The sequence below is a fragment of the Condylura cristata genome, unplaced genomic scaffold (assembly GCF_000260355.1).
Source record: "Condylura cristata isolate star-nosed mole 26May11 unplaced genomic scaffold, ConCri1.0 scaffold00002, whole genome shotgun sequence".
Taxonomy (NCBI): Eukaryota; Metazoa; Chordata; class Mammalia; order Eulipotyphla; family Talpidae; genus Condylura; species Condylura cristata.
The window spans coordinates 45,706,680-45,719,198 of NW_004567103.1; the positions used below are offsets into that span (position 1 = coordinate 45,706,680).

Genomic DNA, 12,519 nt, shown 5'->3' on the forward strand with positions numbered 1-12,519 from the left:
CTTTTTCCAATTGGGTTAAAGGCGTGGGGCTAGACTAAAGACCAGGGCAAGAAGTCTCTCCAAGACCAGAGGAGAAAAGGATCCCAGTGGGAGCATCATCTGGCTTACAGGAAGAAAACCCCGGTGTATCTTATGAGGAATCTAACATCCTCTGACCACCTGGTTCACAACTTTATAGCATTCTTTATTGTTGCATATATAGGCTTGTCTCTTATGTAGAGACTGTACATTTTCTGTAAATTTCACCTTTTCTTCTCTACCTTTTTCTGACTGTGCTATGCCTCTAACGGTATGGGAATCAACATTTTACCTGATTTTCCTTGTCCTTTTTTTTATTTGGTAAATTACAACTAATTGTTCTTTAAAATTGGATTTACACAATGCTATGATCTCTGCTTACTTGAATCATACATTCTTTTGAATTATGGAAATATATTCACTTGGACATTTTTATTCACTAATGTTGTACATTATATTTTTTATACCTAGCATTCACTTATGAATTGAACTTTTTGTACTATTCCAGTTTGTGCCAGGATATCTTTTATTGATACATTAGTGTAAATCCTGCATACAGGTACAAGCTCATTGTACCTAGAGGTAGAGCTTTTTGCAATGAATAGGAAAACAGAAGCCTCATTAAGGGTAGAACACTATTAGTCTTGTCCATGTCAGTTTTTTATTAGAACTTAAAAGGACTGATTGTACATAAAGTATGAATGTAACTTAATACCCTTTACCAGCCAACCAAATCTGAGTAATGCCTCCATAAGTTATTATAACACAATATCAAATGCCAGGTGGATGAATGAAATACCATTTTGGGATCCTTCTTGGTGGTGCAGTGGGTTAAAGCACAGCCATCTGCAGCCACTGCAGCATGAGTTCAATCCCCAGCCTGGGAGGTGACCCACATGACATGGCAGACATCTCCTGGCCCACCTGCTGCTTCCCTCAGCAGTGTATTTCAGTACATCTGACTGTTCTGCTCCCCAACTCTGTCTCTCACCCCCCACACTTATGGCCAGTACCCCAGTTCTTGTATGCATAAATAAATTTTAAAAATAATTTTAAAATATATCATTTTTGTCTAGCATACTATTTTTAGAGACAAATTTGATTTCTAGAATAGTGTACCCATTAAGATATTTTGGACTGAGACAGCATTGAGATGGGTTTACATGAAATCCCTTAAAAAAATTCATGAGTCCCAGTGGCTTCTTTAGTTTGAGTGAGTCTGTGGTGTGACCACCTTTAAGGGTGGTCATGGAGAACAAACAGCATGAGATTCCCATTTTGAAGCTGCAGTGACTGACGTCACAGTATGATCAAAGTGCTCTGCAAATACTTACTGTAATTATTGTTGTTGTTCTGTTCTTGCTAATAACCTTATTTATACCCTGAAATTATAATCATCCAGAGAAAGATTAAAACAAGATGTATGAGTTGCCTAAGCTGTTTGCCTCACAGATGGTCACCCTCGGAGTTCTCTGAAATTGCCAGGGTTAATTGAAGCTTTGGTATTTGTGGCAGTGTAGTTGATACTTAAGTGTTTCTTACCTGTTGGCTTTCTCTTTCCAAAACAGTACAATAGCACTGTAATTTGCTCTCATTAATGTTAGCCTCTCAGGTAGTTTTAGTACAGCTTTATCTAGATGATGTTTGTTCCTCTGAATGAAACCTTTGTACCAGCTCCCCAGCTGACAAGAAAGCTAAATTGTTACAAAGGTAAAAATTTGAATGTCTCACTAATTTATTTATTTAAAGGATGCTCAGAATCTGGGAAATAGAAGGAGAATGAACTTTTTAAATGGAGGGTAGGCACTTAGTGTATGATTCACAGTAGTTCCTTCCTCTGATAATTCATTGAGCTGAGACAACTGGAAATCATTCTTAGGGAGCCATACAAATAGCTTTTGCTTAGAGTCAGCTAAGTGCTCCAAGGATAATGGTTATAGGTTCACACAAACAGCAGTACTATTTCCTCTATTTCTTTGGTGTTTCTCTGGTAGTATTGAGATATGTAAAAGCAATCTTATGATCAATCTTAAAAAGCCAAGGAAGTAAGAAACCCTTCCTGGCTTGTACAGCTGTGTGAAGCTAGACCAGTGAAAAGAACTGGATTTTAGAATGTTGCATTATGAAGTTCTTCAAGAGTGCTTGGCCTGAGTCTTGAGGTTTGAGTTCTGGAAAGAGGGTAACTATCCTCACCTAAATCGGCCTCCCAGTGGCATTCCTTGATACTCATTAAAGCCCAAGAGAAGCAGCATACCTGAGAGGTGAAGGAGAGAAAGCATTCTTGACTACAAGTAAATTAAAACAAATTAGCCGTTCCAGTTATAGGTTGCACAAGTGGTAATCAGAAGTAAAGCACAACTGGGTTAATTGGAAATAAGTGAATAATAAAGCTGTTTTTAAAAGAAGTAGAACATGGGTTTTCCATTTAGACTGCTCAAGTTCATATTGAAGTTCCACTAGTTATTGGTTAGGTGACCTTAAATATGTTACTTTAATTCATACTGTGTGGGTTTTTTTTCCCTCTGTGAATTGAGTATGAAAAGAGTACTCCTTGATAGTGAATTGGAGCTTAAATAGTTAATATATGTAAAGTGCTTAGAATAAGGCCTTACCATGGTGTACTTAACTTTTTTAAAATTGAGATTTACATGAAAGGTACTTTCATGTAAAGATGCTTTCCTTCCTCAAAGAATTTAATTTGCAAAATATAGCATGAATTATTTCCTCTGACTAAAATCATCTTTGTTATTTCAAAAGTACTTAAAACTAATATTCTACAAAAAATTGTAATTAAGAAACAATCATGTTTATAACATGAAATATTCTTACATATTTTTACTTGTCCTGGTAGAATATGTTATAATTTTCTGATATAATAAGGCAGAGCATTGTAAAAGGGTTCCATTTTAGTGGAAAGCAAAGCATCTGGCAAAGCAAAATTTGGCGGAAGATAGAACAGCAATCTCAGCCCAAAGTCATCCTTCTGTGCCAAGGCTTGTTCTACAATTACAACATATAGCAGTGGTAGACACAGAAAGCTGACAAGTATTAAATCCATCTTCTCTGTGGCTTGCCATACTTTAGTAGTTCTCTTTTATCCACAGGGGATATCTTCTAAGGTTCCTGAGATTGAAACCATGGGTAGTACTACACCCTATATAATCTGTATTTTTTCCTTTACATACCTATGATAAAATTTAGTTTATAAATTAGGTCCAACAAGATTAACAATAATAATAAAACGAAGCAATTATAACAAGTACTGTAAAAAAAAATTATGTGAATGTGGTCTGGCTTGCTCTTTCTCAAAATATCTTACAGTTTTTATTATTTTCAGATCACAGTTGACCACAAGTAACTGAAGCCGTGGATAAGGGAGCACTACTGTATATGCCAAATTCAAGTCATTTTATACATTTGTTCTTTGCATTCTAAAATAGGCACACCTGGAGCTGGTAGGAGTCTATCAGCCCTTCATGATGGACTTCCATACTTGGTAGTATAATAAAATTACTGATAATGGAACTTTGTTAGTGTGATACTTTGTTAGTCTGAACTTCAATTCCTTTCTGGATCTGTTTTAGTGATTGCTTTAACCATTCAAGACTGAGACTTTGGTGTGATTAGTGGGGCAGGCCTAAAGTCATGCTCATTCTGTTTCATTTTTACTTTGACAGGCCTAGAGAGGAAGAACCACCATAGGGTGGTGAACTGAAAGTGTGAACCTATCAACAAAGTAAGTAAAAAAGCAAACAAAAAACTGCTTGATTATCTGGGCTAGAATGTCATATAACAGAATTAGTTTGAATGAAGGGTCATAACCACAGACTTTTTCAGTTGCTTTCAATAGTAAATAAAACTCAAATACCTAACAAGGATTTGAGGAAATTCTATTGCCTTCATAATTCTCTCTGTTTTGAACTCAGTTAACTCAAGCAAAGGATCAGCATTAGCAATGAAAGCATACCAAGATGTGCCTTAAAAACTCTGACCCAGGCTTTCTCCTTTTTAGATATCCTCAAGTTTCATTACTGATAAATCTTGATAATTTGAAACTATAGTGGGAAGCATTAAGTCTGTGGGAAAACGGAATTCTAACAATGTTGCCAATATTCAGATCTTTATTTTGTACAAATGTACTATTTACCAAGTTATGTTGCCTCATAAGACAAATTGAGAAATGTTCTTTATTTTCTGAAAGGGTCTGTGTAAAGGTGGGATTACTTTTCCTTAAATATCGCATGGTCGGGGCCTCCCTGGTGGCGCAGCGGTTAAAGCACTGCACTGAGAAGCTTAAGCCACTTCCGATCCCCGCCTGCCCTGAGGAGCACCACACGAGACAAACCTCTCCTGACCCATCCGCTGCTCCCCTCCAGTGTACTTCCTCGATCTGCCTGTTTTGCTCCCCACTCTGTCTCTGGTGAATCCTCTCACCCTCACATCTCCGGCCTGTACTCCAGTTCTGCATGAATAAATACATCTTTTAAAAAAATATATAGTGCATGGTCACTAATAAAGCCAGAGCCTACAGTTTTTCTTGCAGGAAGGTGTTTTGTTTGGTTATTTTTATTTGTTTTTTTTTTTTTTTAAAGATTTATTTATTTGTACATACAGAACTGGGGTACAGGCCAGAGACTCAGGGGCAGTGAGACAGAGTGGGGAGCAGAACAGGCAGATCAACGAAGTACACTGCTGAGGGGAGCAGCGGGCGGGCCAGGAGAGGTCTGCCACGCCATGTGGTCTCCTCCGGGGCAGGCGGGAATCGAACTCATGCGGAAGTGGCTTTAGCTTCTCAGTGCAGCGCTTTAACCCGCTGCGCCACCAGGGAGGGCCTTTATTTGTTTTTTAAAGGCATTTCACAAGTTTATTCTACATTTTTCTGTAACAGATATGCAATTTATACAAAAATACAACCTTTTTGTTAATATTTACAGTTGACTTTGTAAGCAAAATTGGCAAAAAAAAAAAAAAATCATCTAGTTAATATTAACAGTTGACCTTAAACAAAATTGGCCAAAAAAAAAAATTAAGAATTTTTATACACATTTATAAAAATTTCAAGAATTTGAGCTTCAGTTCTTAAAGATATTTAAGTCTAGAAGCCAATAAATGAAGGGGAAGAGAAAAATATAAATAAGAAATTTTTTAAATTTTCCTTATCTTAAATATTGAAAGCATACCATATACCACTATTTTTGGTAGGGTTTTTGAAAATCAAGACTCTTGACTTAACTAGTCTGAAGTAAGGTCAACAGAGATTGTACTGATGAACTACAAATTCTGTTTTTTCTTTGTTACTAAGAAATTTGGTTTTTTAAAAATTTAATTCTACATTTGCTTGTAAATCTTTTTTATTTCCTCCTAATAATATTTTTATTTCTCAGTTAACTTTAGCACCTATTCTTTTTTTATTATTATATATTTTTTACATTGCTGTTCATTCTCCTCTCAGGTGTAGTAGTCACCATAAAATTTTCATGGAGGTAGCTGTGTAAAATTTTGGTAGATGTTTTCTCATTGGGTCCACTCAGTTCACCTAAAGGGGGACAGAACAGGTTCTGAACTAAATATGAACTTTTGTTCAGGTCTTTTTATATAGGAAACTCTTTTAAGAATAATGTTGTAATTCTAGCTTTTCATTTAGTGTAGACTTTTTCAAGATACTTGCTGTAATAGGAGAAAAGAATTCAGTATTGTATTTTTACTGCTTTTTTTTTTTACTTTGGGTTCATCCCTTTCTTATTTTACAAAGTCAGAAACTAAGTTAGATATGATGTCATCAACAATTTGAATATGACTACTCTGTACAAAGTTTCCTCTTTACTTAGAAGATGATTTTCAAGATCTTCATATTTCTGTAAGCAACATTCACAGTGTTCCTTTTTTCTTCCTGTCTTTCAATGGATTTGAATGGGAATTCCACCGCATTTATCACCATTTGCATGGATTCTTAGTTTAACCTAGGTTTGCTTTTGAAACATACATGACTTACCTATACCAAATGGACTAGTGGGCTTCTAAATAGAGTAATTTATGAAAGTCATGTTGGTCAGCTGATAATAAAATGGGCTGTAAAGTTGGCTTACATCTGCTACCTTTACAAAGGAGTTTTTGAGTCTGTGTGGCTTGCTTTTTGTGTGTCATTACTCTTTCCCCTACATCCCTTACAGAAGTGCTTGCTTTCTTGAGCGGTTCTTTTTCATTGTTTTCAGTTTTTCAGACATGGTGACAAAAGGTAAATCAATATAAAATACTTTTCCCAAAAGTGGATTGTATTTGGATTTTTCTGACTTGTTAACACTTTTCACAGGTTGCAAAAATGCTTTATTTTGTCCACTTTTGACTTGTATTCCACTCTGGAAATGTCCTTTATTATGGATCTGTACGGCTTCAGAGTTCATGGCAGTGCCAGAGCCCTGCATACTGGGTTTGGAGAGTTTGTAGTACTGGGCCACCAGTAACGTATGGCCGCTGTAGGCCCATTGACCAGCCTGTTGCGTCTTCCCTTTTGTGGGCTACTGTACTCATGCAGTAGAGATGCTGGGTCACTGGTGTGACTTCTCAGGTCACTCTAGCTCCAAGGCATGGAGGAGGAAGAGCAAAGCATAAATGAGTGGGCTATGGTGGTTGAAGAGCTGCTTATTTATTTTTTATGTGGTAAAGTTAAAAATTTCTAACCTTTTTAAAGTGTACAATTTAGTGTCATTAAGTATATTTACATTGTTGGACAAACATCACTGCTTTCCATCTCAAGAACATTTTTACCCTCCCCAACTGATTTTCTATATCATTTAAACACTGAACTCTCTGCATTTGTTTCTCTCCCCAGCTCCTGTCAACCACCATTCTACTTTCCGTGTCTTTGAATTTTTGTCTATTCTAAGAACTTCATAATAGAGTTAATACAACATCTGTCCTTTTGTGACTGCCTTGTTTTACTTAGTGGAACATGTCAGCACTCATCCCTCTGGTTACGTGTGTCAAAATCCCTTTCTTTGCAAAGGCTGAATAATACTCTGTTTTATGTGCATGTCATGCTTTGTTTATTTGTTCATCTTGCAATGGACACTTAGTGTTATGAATAACACTGCTATAAAAAAAATGACACCTCTTCTGGTTCTGCTTTCACTTGCTTTATAGTTTCTAATTTTATTCTTTACTGTTTTTTTTTTTTATTAAGGTACTATTGGTTTGCAACATTGTGAATGGAAAATATAAACTATCCCCATTCAGGTGTTATGTACATAATTTTTTTGTAGAAGCAAGCAACAGTTGTTTGGTAAATTTAAGGCTATTTAGACTTTTTCTTCTGAAATTTTGATAAAATGTTATTAGTGAATTATTTTTCACATCTAATAAATCTAGAGGGATTGATCTACTAGCTTCTCAGCATCTGTAGAGTCTGTGATGATGTCTTCTCTATTATTCCTATTATTGGAAATTTGTATTTTCTGAAACATAAACATTTGAGATCAGCTTTGCCAGAGGTTTATCAGTTTTATTAATCTATTCCGAGAACCAACTTTTGACTTTGATTTCTCTGTTTTGTCCATTTTCTATTTTTAAATTATGCTTTTATCTTTTATTTCCTTCTTTCTAATTACTTTATATCTGAAATATTCCTATTTTTCTAGCATCTTATGATTGAAGCTGATATCATTGGTTTGAGATTCTTTTCCTTTCTACTAATAAAAACTAGTAAAAGTACTAGTACTACTTTCTAGTAAAAGTAATAAAAACTATAAATTCCCTTTAACTATAAGCTTAACTGTATCCCATAATTTTTGCTAATTTAGATTTCATTATTATTTAATTAAACGTATTTTTTAATTTACCTTATGGTTTATAACTCATAAATCATTGCTCTAGTGGATAGCTTAATTCATAAATATTTGGGAATGATTCCAGATACCTTATTATTTTAACTTTAGATAAAAAAATAAAAATCAACGTTGCTGCCTGTAAGAGAAGCACTTTAAATGTAAATATACAAAAAAAAAATTTTTTTTTTAAGATTTATTTATTTGTGCATACAGAACTGGGGTACAGGCCAGAGGCTCAGGGGCGGTGAGAGGCTTCACCAGAGACAGAGTTGGGAATAGAACAGGCAGATCAATGAAGTATACTGCTGAGGGGAGCAGCGGGCGGGTCAGGAGAGGTCTGCCACACCATGTGGTCACCTCTGGGACAGGCGGGCATCGAACTCATGCGGAAGCGGCTTTTAGCTTCTTAGTGCTGTGCTTTAACCCGCTGCGCCACCAGGGAGGGCCCATAAAAAATATTTTTTAAAAATGATACAATAGGGGCTCTCAGTGCAGCTGGTTAAAGCACTGCATTATGAAGCTCTCCAAAGCCACTGCAGCATGAGTTCAATCCCCACCCAAGGAGCTGACCCACATGGCATGACAAATCTTTCCTGACCTGCCAGCTGTTCCTCTCAGCACAGTATTTCAGTCAGTCTGCCTGTTCTGCTCCCCGCTCTGTCTCTGGTGAATATTCTCACCCACCACACCTCTGGCCCCAGTTCTATAAACATAAATAAATAAATCTTTTTTTAAAAAAAAATGATACAGTATACAACCCACTATAACCCCAATGAGGTCATTTTAATATTAGACATAGTAGACTTCCAGAAAATGATATCAGAGATGAGGGATATTTATTAATAAAAGTTAATAAGCAATACAAAAAGTAGACTATGGTAAGGAAATATACTCTGTATTATTGCAATAGCTTGAAGTTTATTTTAGCTCAGTATATATGGTCTACTCTTGTAGACACTATATTTTCTGCAATTACTAGTATTCTGTAAATGCTAGTTAGATAAAGTTGATAATGTTTAAGTCTTCCATATCCTAATTGATTTTATAATGGTTTGTTTCTGAATGTTTTATTTGTTACTGGTTAAAAAAAGCATTAAGGCCCTCCCTGGTGGTGCAGCGGGTTAAAGCACAGCACTGAGAAGCTAAAGCTACTTCTGCATGAGTTCGATTCCCGCCTGCCCCGGAGGTGACCACATGGCATGCAGACCTCTCCTGACCCGCCCGCTGCTCCCCTCAGCAGTGTACTTCGTCGATCTGCCTGTTCTACTCCCCACTCTGTCTCTGGTGAAGCCTTTTGCCATCCCTGAGCCTCTGGCCTGCATCCCAGTTCTGTATGCACAAATAAATAAATCTTTAAAAAAGAAAAGCATTAAAATATCTGAATAATACTGTAATTTTCCTAGTTTCTCCTTTTAAATAGTTCTGTCTACTTGTGTCATGTATTTTGAAGCTCTGTTATTAGGCACATGTACATTGACGATGGCTATTTCTTGATGAATTGGCTCTTGTTATTAAATGTCCCTTTTTATCTCTATAGTAATGCTTTATTTAAGTTTACTTTGTTTATCAATATAGCCCTTACACATTTTTCAATTCAGTATTTGTATGGTATTTTTTTTTTAAGATTTATTTATTTATACACACAGAACTGGGGTACAGGCCAGAGGTGCAAGAGCAGTGAGAGGATTCACCAGAGACAGAGTGGAGAACAGAGCAGGCTGATTGACAAAGTACATTGCTGAGGGAAGCAGCGGGCCAGTCAGAAGAGGTCTGCTGAACCATGTGGATCACTTCTGGGGCGGGGATTGAACTCATACTGAAGTGGCTTTAGCTTCTTAGTGCTGTGCTTTAATCTACTGCACCACCAGGGAGGGTCCTGTATGGTATTTTTTTAAATCTCTTTTTATGTTTACATTTAAAGTGCTTCTTTTGTGGACAGTATATGTAGGATCTTGCTTTTTCATGCAAATTGACAATTTATGTATTTTAATGGAGCCCATTAGCAATATAGTTATTGATATGATGGGCTTTAAATATTCCATCCTGGTATTTTTTTTCTAATTGTATCCTATTTTTAGGTTTTCTTTTCTTCCTCTGTTGCCTTCTTTGGCTGAATGAGATAGTTTTCACTATACCTCTTTGTATTTCATATAAAAATACTACTAACTTAAAGTTTCATTATGAAAACATTGTTACTTCTATTCAAATTAGGGTATGTCATTGAACAGTTAAGAGAGGATACATAAAGAGAATGGGTACCTGCAGAAACCAACTCTCTGCATCAAATAGTCATAAAACTTTCTATATGTTGAAGAGTAGAAACTGATTACACTTGGAAAGAATTACCAGAATTCTTTGGGGCTGACACTGCCCTGCTCTCCTTTTTCCATCACAAGATGGCACCATGACCTGGTGAAACATTAAGCTAATCTGGTTATAACATAAAGCACACATTTATTAATCATGGTAGTCACTATCTGTGTCACTTCCTTCTTTCATATTATAAGAATTTTAGGAACCACCCTGGAAAATATGAAATAACTTCCTTCCAACTAAATTTATGTCAAAAAAAGTATGATTTTTGTGTAGTCAGTTATACAATTAACTCACAAGCAGCTGGTGCAGTTATTTGAAGTTTGCAATTTAGTTGAAAAGGTGATTATATAAGTATGTATTTGTCTAGAGTATATAAATATATTTTATATATTTATATAATAAAGTTAAAGAGCAGTGCAAATCTGTGTGTGACTGTTACAGGTAATAAATAAATAAAATAGATAAAAGACACCTATGTGGTCAATTAGGAAAAGAACAACCTTGGCACAGAAAAAAGGGCAGGAGTGTGACGACACCATACTCTCTCTATGGTCTAGTAGCTTTCAGAGCACATTTATCTTTGACATTTTCCTGAATTGCTTAATATCCAGCCTGGTTATGACTACTCTCTATAGAGGTTGTCAGTCATTTATAATAGAGAAACTAATAATTTTTTCCCTTTTTTCTCTTCTATATATAGATAGGTAGTGGTAAGTGTAACATGATTATTTAGAGGGTTGAAGTTTCATTTTGATTTGACTTTTCCTGGGTGGAAAACATTTACATCATTTTACACTTTTGAGCATAAGTTGTCTTCCTTCCTAGGTGTAATCAGTTTCTACATACAGAGGATCTTATGAATAATAAGTACAGATAGAACTAAAAATAATTGTGCAGGTAGGGTTTTGTTAGTCTTATGTGGAACACTGGCAGGAGAAAAGAGCAAAGGCACATTAGAGAAAAAGTTGTGGTAGATAGAGTATTTAATTTGATTTGCTTTCACCAAAGAGCCTTCCTTTAATGAAGAAGGTAAAACAAACAGGAAACAGGAGATTTGCACTAGCTATTAAATGTTTGATTTCTCATCACTATTAGTCACATTTGCATGGAACCATTTCAGGTTTTTGGCATATATAACCAAGTTTTTTTGTTCCAAAAGGAAAATCTTGAAAATTTTATGCTTGAGAGCACAATGAGTTGTTTTTAGCATTCTGCAGTTTGTTTGGGAATTCAGTAAGGTAGTAGTAAAGGGAGTACAATGCATGTCCATTTTTATGCTTACTAGCATCTTATATAGTCTCTACTGCATATTATGTACATGCACCTTTAACATCTTTTTCTTCCTGACAGCTTATAGCATGGGCCTGAATACTGTGATAAACTGAGTGGGGGTGAGATGCCAACAGTATTACAATGAGTTCTTACTGGCGAAAGTAAACCCCTTAGAATTTCTCAAGACCGTTACATAAAATTTTAAGTTCACGCTTTATCAGTACATAATTAAAATGGCATACTCTTTAAATGATTCACTTATTCTTCCATAATTGGCTGATGTTTCTCTTCTTGAGCTAGGGTTTAGCAATTTGTATGTGAAAATTTATTTTGCAGATATGTTATTGCTATTCTTAACAGCATTTTTATATGGGGGTTAGCATTAAAAATAGCTGGGGTCATGTCTTTTTTTTTAAGATTTATTTGTGCATACAGAACTGGGGTACAGACCAGAGGCTCAGGGGCGGTGAGAGGCTTCTTCACCAGCAGAGTGGGGAGCAGAACAGGCAGATGGATGAAGTACACTGCTGAGGGGAACAGCCGGCGGGTCAGGAGAGGTCTGCCACACCATGTGGTCACCTCCGGGGCAAGCGGGAATCGAACTCATGTGGAAGGGGCTTTAGCTTCTCAGTGCTGTGTTTTAACCCACTGCGCCACCAGGGAGGGCCTGGGGGTCATATCTTAACATAGTATTTACTTGTTTATTTGACTAATTTTCATATCTCTCATCTCAGTCCACAGAATGAGACTTAATAGGTTTTGTAGTCTTATTCTGCTACTGTGCTTGGACTTTTAATCTACTGGTAATGAAATATTCTCAAGAATAAATTTGCCTAGAATTCCCAAAATAAATTAATAAAATTATATTAAAAAATACCTTCCTGGGCCCTCTCTAGTGGCACAGTGGGTTAAACACAGCACTAAGAAGCTAAAGCCACTTCAGCATGAGTTTGATCCCCACCCCAGAGGTGACCACATGGCATATCAGACCTCTCCTCACCGGACCGCTGCTCCCCTCAGCAGTGTACTTCATCAGTTGGACTGTTCTGCTCCCCACTCTGTCTCTGGTGAATCCTCTCACCGTCCCTGC

The 12,519-nt window shown here is 36.3% G+C and overlaps 1 protein-coding gene and 1 pseudogene across 2 annotated transcripts in view; one reads left to right on the top strand and one right to left on the bottom strand.

Annotated features, from left to right (window-relative positions):
- Positions 1-12,519, top strand: part of METTL8 (methyltransferase like 8) — a 73,471-nt gene that overhangs the window by 22,454 nt on the left and 38,498 nt on the right. For both annotated transcript variants that reach the window (XM_012725882.1, XM_012725874.1), the window contains exon 2: positions 3,696-3,754. The gene's annotated coding sequence lies outside the window, so the exon portion shown is untranslated. The remainder of the gene's footprint in view (positions 1-3,695; positions 3,755-12,519) is intronic.
- LOC101619115 lies at positions 5,627-6,440 on the bottom strand (annotated as a pseudogene).